The 16,815-nt window shown below is 38.2% G+C and overlaps 1 protein-coding gene across 1 annotated transcript in view; it reads left to right on the top strand.

The window, feature by feature from the left end:
* LOC126248728 (vang-like protein 2-B) overlaps positions 1-16,815 on the top strand; it is an 84,024-nt gene that overhangs the window by 41,778 nt on the left and 25,431 nt on the right. The gene's annotated exons all lie outside the window — the stretch shown is intronic.

Raw genomic sequence — 16,815 nt, 5'->3', positions numbered from 1 at the left:
TTTCCACTATATTCACACATTGTGCCTGTTGTATTGGTTTCTCTCTCGTAGATAATTGTGTGCCTTGTTTTTATATATGTTGGAAACTGATATTTAGCTCATTTTATATCAGACCTGATAAATTTAACTCTAGATAAAGTGTTGTAGGTCAGTAATTGTAGGTGAGGCAGTGTACACAGTGAGACATAAAGACAGCTGCACTCTTATACTGGAAGATGTGTTTACCATAGAATTTGATGATCAGGAAGAGCATTTCATAATACACACAAGATGGTGCAGTTGTACTTCTTATACAAACTGCGTATTGAAATGGTTTACTCTGAGGTGGCAAGTCATGGGATAGCAGTATACACATATACAGATGGCAGTAGCATCATGACATAAGGTATAAAAGGGCAGTGCATTGGTACTGCCATATGTACTCAGATGATTGCTGTGAAAAGGTTTCCAACATGATTATGGCCACACAACAGGAATTAACAGGCATTGAATGCGGAATGGTTGTTGGTGTTAGACGCATGGGCATTCTGTTCTGGAAATTGTTAGGTAATTCAGTGTGCTGATATCCAGTGTTGAGAGTGTGCCAAGAATACTAAATTTCAGGCATTACGTCTGATGGACAATGCCTTCGCTGTTGGCCTTCACTTAACAACTGAGAGCAGTGGCATTTGCATAGAGTTATCAGTGCTAACAGACAAGCAACACTGCACAAGATAACAACTGAAATCAATGTGGGACGTATGGTGAATGTATCTATTAGGCGAAATTTGGTGTGAATGCACAATGGCAGCAGACGACTGATGCAAGTACCTTTACTAATAGCACATCACCTTCAGCACCTCTCTTGGGCTCATGACCAGACAACCTAGACAACTGAAAAACTGTGACCTGGTCAGGTGAGTGAGGATTTCAGTTGATAAAAGCTGGTAGTAGGGTTTGAGTGTGCCACAGGCCCCACAAAGCCATGGATCTGAGTTTTCAGCAAGGCACTGTACAAGCAGGTGGTGGCTCCATAATGGTGTGGGCTGTGTTCACATTGGATGGACTGGATCCTGTGGTCCAACTGAACCAATCATTGACTGCAAATCGTTATGTTCAGCTGCTTGGAGACAATTTGCAACCATTCATGGTCATCATGGTCTCAAATGATGATTGAATATTTATGGATGACAATGCACCATGTCAGAAAATTCTGGACAGTTCGCGTGAATGATTTGGCCACCTAGATCATCCAACATGAATCCCATCGAACATTTATGGGACATACCCGAGAGGTCAATTCGTGCACAAAATCCTGCACTGGGAACACTCTCGCAATTATGTATGGCTATAGAAGCAGGCATGGCTTAATATTTCTTCAGGGGACTTCCAATGACTTGCTGAGCCCATGACACATGGAATTGCTGCACTACACTGGGCAAAAAGAAGTCTGACACAATATTAAGAGGTATCCCATATATTTTGTCACCTCAGTGTAAATACGGTGAGTCAGTAGCTTTAGTTCCGCCATGAGTTGTGAAAACATTCATATGTCATTGTGTAATATGACCCCTCACCCCCTTTTCCCCCCCTCTTTTTGCTGGAGATGTATAGTTTATATTATATATTGGGCCTGGTCTCTGAAAATCTTACTGTTTTTTTCAGTTAGCTTGTTGGCTCTCTAGTAAATGATATCACCTAGGTCTTTGCCAGTATTAGCATTATGTAATGATTTGATTACTCAAATGCAGCTGGTTGGGACAAATAAAATCACAGTTTAAAACATACTTTATTCCAGCTAGAGTTCGCATCCAAGTTCATATCCACACTGCAGCACTGCCCCAATGGAAAAGACCCCCCACAACATCCGCCTGGACCCCTCACTACTTGCGCTGCTTCCGCCACATTTCAGACGTACAAAGTGGTCTCTCCAAAATAATGATTTCCACTACTTTCTCACATTTTGGCATTATAAGATTATTGTTTAATAACAAATTACACTGTTCTTAATGAAATATCATTACTCTGTTTTAGTTCTGAGGAAAATTTGTCAAGATGTGACACATGGATACAATATTTAGGAGTACAGATTTCCAGTGAAAACAACAGACATGTGAAAATAAAATCTTTGTATTACTTTCAGAGAGTCTTTAGATGTCATTTATCACTAACCATCGATGTTATTGTAATGTTATAATTACCCCCCCCCCCCCCCCCCCGAATTTTTGTCAAATCACAGATGAAGAATAGAATCTCTCAATGGCTAATCTGAAAGACTTACAGTTTAAAGTAACACTTAAAAACAATCCCACCGAATGAAAACATATGTACCCAGTGGTCATTCCAATATCAGATAACTGAATAGTTAATTACACATAAGACTTGAAGTAACAAGTAAATATAACTAAAATATGTACAAAATATACAGGTAATCTCACCTATATGCCCGAAATGTGGAAGATATGTAAACTTACTTTCCATACCATATTAAATACCCACATGCAAAAAATGCAAATTTTTCTTTTAAATTGTGTAAGATTGGAAAAGAAAAAACAGTGAACATCTTAAAAATGCATTTACTCTTATGCTGCAGACGATTTTTCAGAACAACAAATGTGCGACATGTTTTTATCAGTTTCATAATGAACTTTTCTGTGTCCCTGTAAAACATACATATTTCCTACTGTGATATAGCTGTCCCTCAGCATCAATAAAATGAACTCCAACCCCCACATCTCACAAGAAAGTTATCCGTTAATCTCCAACATGTAAATGAAATGGCTCAATTTATTCTCCTACTGTGTAACAACCACATACAAATTAAAATCCAAGCAACAACAAAATTCTTAAGTGTGCACTTGACAGACTCTCACAAAATATTATTACATGGCCACTGATGAACTAATACCCATTATTCAGGACTACTATACAATTTTTACCCTCAAAAGTAGCACACAAATCTATAAGAAAACAAACACACACACACACACACACACACACACACACACACACACACACACACACAACTCCCCTCCCCTCCCTGCCCTTCCCTTCCCTTCCCTTCCCTTCTCTCTCGCTCTCTCTCTCTCTCTCTCTCTCTCTCTCTCTCTCTCTCTCCTTACTTCAGTATATTCCATCATGATCCCCTTACTTTATACAGTTTTATCTCATTTATATTACTCACCCGAAGTATTTTGTTTGACTGTGAGCAAACCAAACACAGTATGTACTTGGATGTGGAATTGCCATTACTTCAAAAGGCCCATAATGTAATTAAAAAAATTCTTTGTTTCCTTGTGGTGTTCTTCTCCTTAGTTCTCGCCAATAACAGATCCCCAATTCTTATTCTGTAGTGGATTGTTCTAAGCCTTTCAGATAAAATGCATTTAGTTCAACACACACTGGGCTACAAATTAACATCATTATCACATAGCTGAATGTATTCTTTAATATATTTTTAATAGTTAAAAGTTATCAGCCACAAATAAGAAAACTCAATTTTTTAACAGTAGTTTTCCAAAGAAAGATTAATTTCTCAGTTTTATTATCTTTTCTGCTATTACATTGTATAGTATAGTTACTTTTTATAGAATGTAAATGGTGAGCAGCTTACACTTAAAAAATACACTATTTTTAAAAATGTATTTTATTAATTTTTCCATTTCGTGGCCTGCAATATCTTTGTTGGGGGACCAGATAAAAATCTGAAAATTTCACAGTTAATAGACCTTTATGAAATCAAACTTCAGTATAAATTTCAACTTTGAGATTACTTCTCTGGTATTTAAATTGCATGTATTTCTAACTTCAACTCTGACAGATGTCAAGTTGTTTTTGTGCTCATCTGACCATGTTATTGAACATGGCATTTTATGTATTTCAAGTCCACAGGGTGTGCATAGCTCAAGTGCACATGCTGAATTAAATCATTGACATAGTCCTCTGGATGACATAACTTCCACTCATCACTGTTTTTGTTTGCCCTTCTGAACAAAATTCCCTTATGTATTTTGTGGTGTTTATCCAAATTTTCCTCCCCTCTTGTTCCAAGGCTCCTCTTCATCTGTTACAGCTTGAGATCTTGTTCCCTACATACTCCCAATATTTTTCTCACTTGTCAAATCCTTTATGTACAACATTTTAAATTCTTTATTTTCATCGTCTTCCTCTCATAAAATATCCCTGTTTCCCACCGAGAACAAATCAGCCACAACATTATCAGTACCCTTTACGTACTGGATGCTGTAATTAAATTGCTGCAGGAACATATCCCGCCTCATTAGTCTAGTTTACATTTACGTAAATAGCCGCTCTTCGGTCAGTGAAAACAATCACTTTGTGATCCAGTGGATGGTTCCAGAATTTGGCAAATGCCCTCACAACTGCTACCAACTACTTTTCAGTGGTCCCATTGCACTGCTCATGTTTGGGAAGTGTCCTTGATGCAAAAGCTATACTCCTCAAAGCTTTATGTCCACTTGGCTTTATGTCCACTTACCTACCCCCCCCCCCCCCCTCCCCTCTGACAGTGCCACTCCCAAACCAGAACCACTTCTGTCAGTGTGTAAACAGTAAGGAAAGGTTGCATCTGGGTGTTACAGCAATCCACTATTACTCTAAAGCTGTCCTTTATTTGCTGAAAATATTGAGTGCAGTTCTGTGTCCACATCCAAGATGGATGTTTCTTCAGTAACTTGGTCAGATTTGGTGTGTTCAGACCTTGATTCCCGATTATCTTTTGGTAGAAGCTACACATTCCTAAAAAGGACTGTAATTAGTTCTTGTTATTAGGAATGGGGCATGTAACTGTAGCCTGTATCCGGCCTTTCTTTGGCATCTTTCCAGTGGGTGTGACAACGTATCCTAAGAATTCTGTCTCCTTCCTTGAAAACTCACACGTGCATAGTTTTAGCTTCATGCCAGCCTTTCTAAGACCACTTAACACTTCCCTCAGTGAATGGCAGTGACTTTCCCAGTCAACAAATGCCATCAATATATCAGTTTGCTCATAAGTTTTCTACATCAAACAATTGAATGCTCCTATAAAAGCTGCCATAGCAATTTTCAGACCAAAGGGGACTACCTTAAACTGGTAGTGTCTGCTCCCACACACGAAAGCTGTATACTGCGTACTATTCTTGAGTATGGAAATTTGCCAGAAACCAACATCAAATCAACACTGGCTTTATTTAGACATGGTGGAACTGATAGAGCAGATCATTCATATTTTCTAGATGGTCTGTTTCCCCACATATTATGGCATTCAGCTTTCTGCCATCGAACATTAGTCTCACTGATTTTTCCCTCCTCTTAACAGCTAGTGGATTATTATATTGACTGTTGCTTTTCTCCATTATCCCTATCTGCGGCATTCTTTCTGTGGTACCGCGTGCCGCGGAATTTGAGTCCCCGCCAGATGTCATAGATGTCGAAGACCCCTAGAGGTGTCTGCGCCATTGTGCCGTAAGCTGTGGTGGTGCACGCCTCCTGGCCCGCATTTACTGTGAGGGCGCCACAGTGGAACACGTGGTTCCAGCTGCCAATAGCGGTGCCCCCGATAGATTATTTAAGCGTCTGCCTCTCGCTCAGCCAGTCAGTCTAACCTTGCGTACGTCTCTGGACACATCGCCTCGCCTTAGACAGCTTTTTTACTTTCTTGTTCTGTGTACGAGTGGACGTGGTTGTTAGGTTTTCTTGTGACTCCGTTGTTTCGATCTTGTTGTTGTTCGTTCTGTCCTTCGTTGGTCATGTCCGTCCCACCCCCGTTGTGTTGTTGTTCGCGGGCCGTTCTGTGGGTCCCGCCACGCGCTTTCTGTCACTTCAACCCCGCGACCATTCTGGTCGGCATTACAATACTTTCCAACTCGGTTTCAGCTGCCTTCTTTAGAGCAATAGCTATATGGTATGATCTCTGCATGAATTGTTCATGTGGCATTTTTATAATGCATTCAAAGTCATCCAACTTTCCTGGCACATCAGAAAAGCTCTCTAGTTCTGCCCCCACTGCTCACCATTTTCTCTTGCCCTCTTATCCATTACAAGGTATGCTGTCATTATTTTCCCTCGTTATACTGTATGACCAAATTAGTCCCACTTCCTTCTGTTCATAACTGGTTACTGTTGCAGTGTACAACAGCTCTTACATCATTCATCTAATCCATTCCAATAACATCATTTTACAGATTTCAGATATAACCACACAGTTGTAACAAAACTCTGTGTCACCTATCTTAAAACACAGCATTACTTATGTCCTAACAAGAGTTTTTTTTTTTGGGGGGGGGGGGGGGCGTTGCCACATGATCAAACAGCGAGGTCATTGGTCCGATCGGATTAGGGAAGGGTGGGGAAGGAAGTTGACTGTGCCCTTCCGAAGGAACCATCCCAGCATTTGCCTAAGATATGGGTTGCATACGTAATCTGTATTCCAATGAATGGCAATTCCATAACTTGTGTAATAGATTTCAGATACTCATAAAACAGCTCAGAGACACCACTAACCTCACTACCTGAATCTAGAAGTGCTTCAGTCTCAAACCCCCAACACTAACTTCAATTTTTGATTGTAATATTACCACCCTGTTACTTCTAAAAGGTTCTTTTTTCTAACAGATCCTTCTCAGTGCTTTCAAATTCATCTGTAGCATCTTCCATGGTTGTAATGTTGAATTCTCCCACTGTATGATTCATTGCTTTATTGCTACTCCCAAAAGCAACTTTACATTTTAATTAAACACACACTACACTGGCATCTACATCTCCACAACTTGTATCCCCTGCTGTATTGACATCATACTGCAAAACTGCCCTCTACCATATCAGTTTCATCAAAATGTTCCTCAGTAGTTGCCAATAATTTATATTTATTTCATTTCACCACAATAAATTTTTTCTCCACTGTGCTTTAGTATCTCTGACTGCCAATTCTGTTCTTGTGGCTCTAAACTGCTGACTACATTTACATATTCCCCACTAATTTCATCTAGTCCTGACTTGGTACCCAGGAAAATGAAATTCCATTTTGTTTACAATTTTCACTCGTGTCCTTAACTGACTGCTGCCTTAACATCGTCATTTGCATTAGGTATGACTGCTAGTGCCTCCTTTCTAGAATAAACTTCATCTTATGTGCATAAAGAAATAGTTACACCAGTAACATCTACACTGTGGTGCAAAAATAATTGGTATAGGCTTGCATATTCAATTACGGAGATCTGTAAACAGGAAGAATACAGTGCTGTGGTCGGCAACGCCTGTATAAGACAAGTATCTGGCATAGTTGTTACAAGGTGTACAACTTTGCTTCTGCCATTTGCCAATAGGTGGCGACAACAGTAAGTAGCGGTTGAAAGAAACAGATCAGACATCAGGCAGTTAGCTTGGACCTTGATCAAAATAACCTGATTCAAACATTAGTCAATTTGTGTCTGCATCATAAAGTTGTTCCTGACTGAAAATGTCAGTTTACAAGCCTAATTCTCGTCATTCGCGGGAGGTGTTACTGTTTTGTTTCAATGTGAAGAAAACAACAGCTGAGTCTTATCAGATGCTCTCAAGTACATATGGTAAGAATGCTATTAGTGAAAGAACATGTCGTGAGTGGTTTCAATGCTTCAAAAATGTTGATTTTAATGTTGTAGACCGGCATAGTGGTGGAAGAGATAATGTTTTCGAAGATGCAGAATTGGAGACATTGCTGAGTGAAGACTCGCGTCAAACTCAAGAAGAATTGGCATGATTAGTGGGAGTGACACAGCAAGCCATTTCAAAATGTCTCAAGGCTATGGGTATGATTAGGAGAGAAGGAACTTGGGTCCCCTGTGAGCTGAAACCAAGAGACGTTGAACGGCGTTTCTGTGTTTGTGGACAGTTGCTTCAGAGGCAAAAAGGAAGGGATTTCTGCATCGCATTGTGACCGAGGATGAAAAATGGGTTCATTACGATAACCCTAAATGCAAAAAATCATGGGGATATCCCGGCCATGGTTCCACGTTGATGGCCAAATCGAATATTCACAGCTCCTAGGTCATGCTCTGCATTTGGTGGGACCAGCTTGGCGTCGTGTACTATGAGGTGTTATAACCAAGTGAAACAATTACAGGTGCTCGTTATCAAATGCAATTAAAGCATTTGAGCAGAGCATTAAAAGACAAATGGTCGCAATGCAGCGAGAGGCACTATAAAGTGATTTTGCAGCACAACACTGCTTGACCCCACGTTGCAAAAGAGGTCAAAATGTACTTGCAAACATTAAAATGGGAAATCCTACCCCACCTGCCGTATTCTCCAGACATTACTCCCTCTGACTATTATCTGTTTAGATCAATGGCGTATGGCCTGGCTGACCAACACTTCCCATCTCATGGAGAAGTGAGAAATTGGATCGATTCATGGATCGCTTCAGAAGATGAACAATTTTTTTGACGCAGGATTCATACAGTGCCAGAAAGGAGGGAGAAATTAGTGGCCAGCAATGGAAAATACTCTGAATGATACATGTGTAAACAATTTGTTTCATTAAAGCCTCAAATGTTGGGGAAAAAATGGCGGAAGCAAAGTTGTACACCTTGTAGATTGGTTACTGCTGCTACAATGGCAGGTTATGAAGATTTAAGAGAGAGTGAATGTGGTGTTATAGTCAGCGCACGAGAGATGGGACACAACATGTCTGAAGCGGCAATGAATTGGGTATTTTCCCATATGACCCTTTCATGAGTGTGCCGTAAATATCAGGGTTCTAGTAAAACATCAAATACCTGACATTGCTGCAGCCAGAAAAATCTCCTGCAAGAACTGGACCGACGATGACTGAAGAGAATTGTTCAATGTGACAGGAATGCAACCCTTCTGCAAATTCCTGCAGATTTCAATGCTGGGCCATCAACAAGTGTCAGCATGTGAACCATTCAATGAAACATCATCAATATTGGCTTTTGGAGCTGAAGGCCCACTCGTGTACCCTTGATGACTGCACGACTTGAAGCTTTACGCCTTGCCTGGGCCTGTCAACACCGACACTGGACTGTTAATGAGTGGAAATATGTTGCCTGGTTGGACAAGTCTCATTTTAAATTGTATTGAGCAGATGGATGTGTACAGGTATGGAGACAGCGTCATGAATCCATAGACCCAACATTTCAGCAGCAGACTGTTCAAGCTGTTGGAGGCTCTGTAATGGTATGGGACATGTGCAGCTGGAGTGATATGGGACCCCTGATATGTCTAGATACAGCTCTGACTGGTGACATGTTCGTAAACATCCAGTCTGATCACTTGCTTCCATTCATGTACATTGTGCATTCTGATGGGCTTGGGCAATTCCAGTAAGACAATGCAATGCTCCACATGTCCAGAATTGCTACAGAGTAGCTCCAGGAACACTCTTCTGAGTTTAAACACATCCGCTGGCCACCAAACTCCCCACACATGAACGTTACTAAGCATACCTGGGATACCTTGCAACTTGCTGTTAAGAAGAGATCTCCACCCCCTCGTACTCTTATGGATTTATGGACAGCCCTGTAGGATTCCTGAGGTCAGTTCTCTCCAGCACTGCTTCAGATTTTAGTCGAGTCCATGCAACATCGTGTTGCAGCACTTCCATGTGCTTGCAGAGGCCCTACATGATATTAGGCAGGTGTACCAGTTTCTTTGCCTCTTCAATGTATGTTACACTATATCTGCCCCTGCAGTACTACTGCCTACAACAAAAACATCTGAAACATTGTTCCCAATAATGACTTCAGGAAACCCTCCTGTAATAAGGTTAACACCATTACTATTATATGGATCCACTTTCACTATCTCATTTATTTCAACCTCTATACTAATATCATCAGTGACAGCATATGCATATGCTACATCTTCCTTGAAACAAGGTTCAGAATTAACATGAGCATCAACAACATTTGAAATATCACATACAGAATCAGCACAATACATATTAGCATATTAAGGATCCACCCTCCCAACATCAACATGTAAAGCAACACAGTTGCCTGTAACTTCACTTACAATGGTCTCATGCTGCTCACTAGTATCAATATGCACTCTGTCAACATTTTTATCAGCAGCTGTAGTACAAGAACAAACACATTATCATACCTCAAAATTTTTAAACTAGCATTTCCATTACCATTCACATTTGAATTTTCACCATTAAAGCCATCATTTGATTCAACCCACTGAAACAGTCACAGTATCATTTACAATCTTTTCTTTGAATATTCTCTCCCTTTTCATACTAACAGTTTCAAAAACTTCTTTCCAAAATTAGCCTTCCCACCAAAAGTCTCTCCACACAGAATGAATTAAACTGCCTACATATTGGTTCCTTCATCATCAGCATTTCTCTTTTGGTCTAGTCTTTATCTTAGATCTTACCTCAGGTGGGATTGGAATACCAGCTCGTTTCCCCAGTTGTGAGGTCTGTCTGCTCCCTCCCCCCCCCCCCCCCCCCCCTCAGCTTGCCCTTCAACATGATCGTAGTGTGGCTTACTGTAATCTCTTCTATCATTTGGTCTCCAATTTCTCCTACCATCATTCCTGAAATCTCTGTGAATGTCTCTGTGGTCTTCTCTGTAATCCCTTCTGTCCCACTCATCATTATTTGTCATTTTAGAATTTTTTTTCTGTTTCTAAGTGGTAAAGCAGTGTACATATTCCCTACATTAACAGTGAATGACTCTATAGTATCTCCTGGAGCATTTATGAGCTCCCATTTTACATGTTTAGGCAATCTCCTCTTTGAAGTGAAAATGATAATTAATGGGCCCCATTGGCTTTTCCATTTGTGCCATTGTTTCAATTTACCTAATACAAAAATCTCTCATGTTTCCCTTCCCTGGTGTATATACATTCCCACTTAAAAATCATGTTGAATTCTGGATTGTTTCACCTCTCCCCAATATTTATTTGACAATCCCTTCTCAGAGTCTTCATACGTCTCAAAATTCTTCTGATTTTGGTTTGTCCACGACAAAGTTTCCCTCCCATTGCCCCTTTTGTGTATTTAATCTGTTTTAAATCAACCATTCCATCCACAAATCTATCCCCACAATATACAACAAAATCAGCAGGGTGATATTTTCCATCATCTGTCTAAAATTCTGATCATTTTTTTATGAGCAGCATATTAATAATATTACTAACATTTCCATGTTCCATCATAGTAACTTTTGACTCTTAAGTTTTCAGTTTTTGTTTTTATATTATAGTACTGACATCAACTTTTAATGTAGCCGGTTTACTATCTGCTGCAAAAACCTTTTCCATTATGCCACTATGACTCTCTTCCAATTTTCTTTTGAATCTTTCTTCAAATTAGGAATTTTCACCTGTGCATATTTCATCCAGCTTAACAATTTTGTCCCTTACCTCAGCGTTTAATCTGACACATCCATGTTCATTTCTGTGTATTTGTAATCTTAACTTGCCTTCCATTTCTGACAGCCCCTGATTTAATCTCTCCTCCACAGACTGTATTCCGGTCTTTTTTTTTTTTTTCTTTTCTTTTTTTTTTTTTCTTCCTCCCATACATGCTACTCTTAGCTTCTTTTAATTGTTCTTTCCTTTGGCTCTCTTGGGGTTTTAATTGCATGTCTTCTGCTTGCACACTATTTTGAACATCATTTACACTTTTCTGCAGTTGTGCAAGAGAGTTCAAAATTTCTTTGATTACACTTACATCAATAATGTCTTTTTGAACAATAATATTCTTGTCTGTACTATGTCTAATGACGTCTAGTCTAGTAATCATAAAAATTGTTGCTTAATCTGATCTGTCCATTTTCATCCCATTTATAAATTTAGTACTGCAACATAAATTACTTGTGTATCTCGATCGTTAAAATAGAAACATTTCTTACTAACTATTATACATCCGAGTATCACATCTTGGTATCAGAAAAAGAAATGTGTAAACCGAGAGCAGCCCTGCAGAGAGACAATGATGTCCACATCCTCTATATGCTGCTTCCTCAATATCATGTTACCTAAAATCATTTTTCAGGTGGTTTAACAAGTTGTGGATGAAAAGATTGTTGCATCAGTTAGTTTCTTGGGTTATGCATGAAGTGTCAAACTAGTGAAGCACATTTTGTTTATCCGCATCACTGACATGCCTCAATAGATTTCTGTTAACTGTTAGAGATGTTCAGTAACTTAGAGTACTTTCAATCCTTTTTATACTTACTTACCTACCTACCTACCTATTCAGTAGTCATGGTCCTGTAGACCGTGCCCTGTGTCAACACTCAGTCTCCACTGCATTCTGTCTGGTGCTATTTACTCCCAATTGACTACATTCAAAGCTTTGTATCTACTTTTGTAGATCAGAAATGGAGAAAGGAGGAGTTGCCACATTCATCAGGAACTGTCATAAATTTAAGAAAATAGACATTTATAAATTTTGCCTAGAACAGTATATGGAAGCATGTGCAACAGAAGTACAATTTCACAAAAAATCCTTCATAATGTTAAGTGTATATCGAGCACCTGCAGGTAACTTTAATCTGTTTGTAAACCACCTTGAAGCTGTACTGGCCCATTTAACAACCAAAAAGAAAGAAATAATGATTACTGGTGATTTCAATGTAGATTTCCTTAAAGACTCTTCCTATAAAAACTTATTTGAGTTAGTAACACTATCATTCAACTTAATTCCCACTGTAAAGTTCCCCACTAGGGTAGCCAATTGCTCACAAACAGCCATTGATAATATCTTTAAGAAAAGTCCAATGAACAAAATTATATTACAAAACCAATAGTCAATGGCCTCTCAGATAATGACAGGCATTTCCTTCTGTTAAATGTTAACACTGAACAGGATATAAAATCTGTTAAATCTGAGCTCAAGTGGGTAATCAATAAGCCAAAAATTGATTATTTTAGGACACTCCTCAGAGACATTCACTGGACTGATGTTTACAGTGCTCATGGCATGAATGAAAAATATAACACTTTTGCTAATAAAGTGCTTACCTTATTCGAACACTGTTTTCCCAAAAAAAAAAAAAAAATTACCAAGGTTAGAGCAAAGTCTACAAACAAACCATGGATTACTCAAGGAATAGGGGTATCTTGTAAAACAAAAAGAAAACTGTATCTGTCAATCCGAAACAGTTCTGATGTTGATGCTATAGCACATTACAAGAAATACTGCAAAATATTAAAGACTGTAATACGGACATCAAATCAAATATTTTACAAGGAAAAGATAGTCATATCAGATAACAAAATGAAGACTATATGGGATATAGTGAAGGAGGAGACCGGTAGAACCAGACATGGAGGAGGACAAATAGCATTAAGAGTAAATGATACATTGGTGACAGATGTGTATAGTGTTGCAGAACTTTTTAACAAACATTTCATAACTGTTACTGAAAAGATGTAGTTGTCCAGTTCTGTAGATGCTGCTGTGGAATACCTCAGACTAGACATTTCAAGTAACTTCCATAATATGAATTTGACCCTCACTACCCCAGCAGAAATAATGTCCACCATAAAACTTTTAGAATCAAAAACATCTAGTGGGTATGATGAAATATCAACAAAGCTAATTAAAGAATGTGATTCTGAGGTAAGTAACATATTAAGCTATCTGTGTAACCAGTCGTTTATCAGTGGAATATTTCCTGAATGGTTGAAATATGCTGAAGTTAAGCCACTGTTTAAGAAGGGAGATAAAGAAATAGCATCAAATTTCCGTTCAATTTCACTTTTGCCAGCAGTCTCAAATATTTTAGAAAAAGTAACGTACAATCCGCTTTATAACCATCTTATCTCAGATAACATACTGTCAAAGTCACAGTTCAGATTTCTAAAGGGTCCTGATGTTGAGAAAGCTATCTACACTTACAGTGAAAATGTGCTTAATTCATTCGATAAAAAATTGCAGGCAACTGGTATATTTTGTGATCTGTGAAAGGCATTTGACTGTGTAAATCACAATATCCTTTTAAGTAAATTAGAATATTACAGTGTAACAGGAAATGCTGCAAAATGGTTCAAATCTTATATCTCTGGCAGGAAATAAAGAGTATTATTAGGAAACAGACATGTATCAAGCTATCGGGCATCATCCAACATGGAACTAATTACATGTGGGGTCCCACAAGATTCCATTTTGGGCCCTTACTTTTTCTTGTATATATCAATGACCTTTCATCAGTAACATTACCAGATGCCAAATTCGTTTTGGTTGCTGATGATACAAACATTGCAATAAATAGCGAAACAAGTGTAGTCTTAGAAAGATCAGCTAATAAAATATTTGTGGACATTAATCACTGGTTCGTAGCCAATTCCTTGTCACTAAACTTTGAAAAAACACACTACATGCAGTTCAGAACTTGTAAGGGGTGTCCCACAAGTATATGCCTAACATATGATGACAAGCAGCTAGAAGAAGTGGCCAGTGTTAAATTCTTGGGATTACAGCTTGATAATAAATTCAACTGGGAGGAGCACAGCACAGAACTGCTGAAGCGTCTTAACAAAACTCTATTTGCAGTGCGAATTGTGTCAGACATAGGGGATATAAAAATGAAAAATCTGGCATACTATGCTTACTTTCATTTCATAATGTCATATGGGATTATTTTTTGGGGTAATTCATCAAGCCAAGCTAAAATTTTACGGGCATAAAAACGTGCAGTAAGAGTTATGTGTGGTGTGAACTCAAGAACATCCTGCAGAAGCCTGTTTAGGGAACTAGGGATACTAACTACTGCTTCCCAATATATTTATTCTTTAATGACATTTGTCATTAAAAATGTATCACTTTTTCAAACCAACAACTCAATTCATGGAATCAATACTAGAAATAAGAATAATCTTCACAAGGGTTTAAAGTCGCTTAGTCTTGTACAAAAAGATGTGCATTATTCAGGAGCACACATTTTCAGTAACTTGCCAGCAGCCATAAAAAGCTTAACAACCGATGAAATTTAGTTTAAGAGAAGCCTAAAGGATTTATTGGTGGCCAACTTCTTTGACTCCATTGATGAATTTCTCAGTAGAACCAACTGATTTGTGTGTGTATATATGTAAGTACAATATAGCTTCTGCACAATTTCAGTGCAGTAATGTGTTCATTGTAAATAAGTGTGTGTGTGTGTGTGTGTGTGTGTGTGTGTGTGTGAGTACAATCTAACTTCTGCACCATTTCAGTGAAGTAATGTGTTCATTGTAAATAAGTATTATGGTAGTTGTATTACACGTTTATTACCTTATAAATAAACAAAAAACTTTTTTTTATTTTAAATTCAGTACTTTATTATTTGTAAAATGATTCTTCCATATAGTGTTCATTAAAAATTGACGATCATTCCACTTGAGACCTGCGGAATGGTACATTAGCTTATTTGTTTGAGTTGTAAATATTTGTCATGTATTGTTCTTTTTCTAACATCTTCTACATCCTGGAGGACGTCCTCACTACAGATCAATTGGAATGAAGTAAATCTAATCTAAAAATCTAATCTTCCACATCTTTATGTCATCTTCCTATGTGTTTCTTGGCGTACACTAGGGTCATGGAAGCTTGAATAGGAATTCACATCCCTGGCATACGGATTATGTGACGTGCCCATTGAAGTTGTTTACTCTTGTGATATTCTTAAACTTTGCGCTGGTTCATGATTTCATAAATTTTATTACTCTTTCTTGCTCTTGAAGTATCTCCATCTCTCGTCAGGCATCATATTCTTTTCATCACTGATTATTGATCCTGGATTGCAAACCAACTCTTCCATCAAGTGATACCTTAAATGAAAAGGATGCATTCATAAAAGGGATGTTTCTGTCACCTAATGTAACCTACCTAATACAGCCTATGGATCAATGCTTTATTGAGACTTCCAAACAGTATTACTGAAGAGAATTGTTGTATAATGTATTGTTGGAAAGAGAAGGGGAAGGAGAATAAACTCTGTTAAGAAATCATAAAAATATTGATTTGAAATATCCGATGTACTTGGTCGGAGCAGCACGGGATTGTGTAAAGGAACAGAATTTGAAAAAAAAAAAAAAAAAAAAATCAGGAATAAAATTTTGGGTATGGCAGAAAGTTCTCAAACTCCAATAGAAAATGACAAACAGATTGATATATCCAAAATGCTCAGTATGCCAAAAGAACTCAATTGTCATGAATGTGATGAACAAGACATTTAAAAATTTGAGTGTTGATGATGCAGATCCAAGGCACCAAATCATGTAGGATAGCGAAATCATAAATCTCACCCAGCATTTCATCAAATAATGATGTATAAAATGAAAGTGAAAGTACACCAGCTTGTTCTGAAGCATTTATATGTTTAGATTCTGCTGTGCAATGGTTTGAATCTCAAGATGAAAGCAACAAGTATAAAATATCTGTCCTGAGAAAAGTGTGTGATGTAGCTCCTTGTAAGCAGGCGGACTTGGTTAGACAGATGAAAATCAAGGGTTTTTTAAATAATTATTTCTTTATATATGTACTGTATATACACAATGCAAATGTAGTACATGCTTTTTGTTTACCAGGTTGTACTACATACATCTCTACTGTCCTTGTCCTTGCAATAATAAAAGATATTCATTTTGTTATAAGTACATGCAGCTTTTATTGGTAAACTGCTAAATAAAATTATATGGGTGGATTATCGGAATAAATCGGTTTTCCAAACTCCCATGTACCCTAATTTCTTCAAATAGTCGACACTTTCCATTGATTGTGGCCTGTTATTGGATATAAAGTGGACCAGCCCTCTTCCAGTACTGCTGCTATCTCAAGCTTCCTTCGACTCTCTCATTAACTTGTGCCTTATTTCTAACTTGCTACCAACATCATTG

This window comes from Schistocerca nitens, chromosome 3 (genome assembly GCF_023898315.1).
Source record: "Schistocerca nitens isolate TAMUIC-IGC-003100 chromosome 3, iqSchNite1.1, whole genome shotgun sequence".
In the NCBI taxonomy this organism is placed as follows: Eukaryota; Metazoa; Arthropoda; class Insecta; order Orthoptera; family Acrididae; genus Schistocerca; species Schistocerca nitens.
The sequence above is the reverse complement of the archived record's forward strand: the minus strand, read 5'-3'. Positions and strand labels throughout refer to the sequence as shown.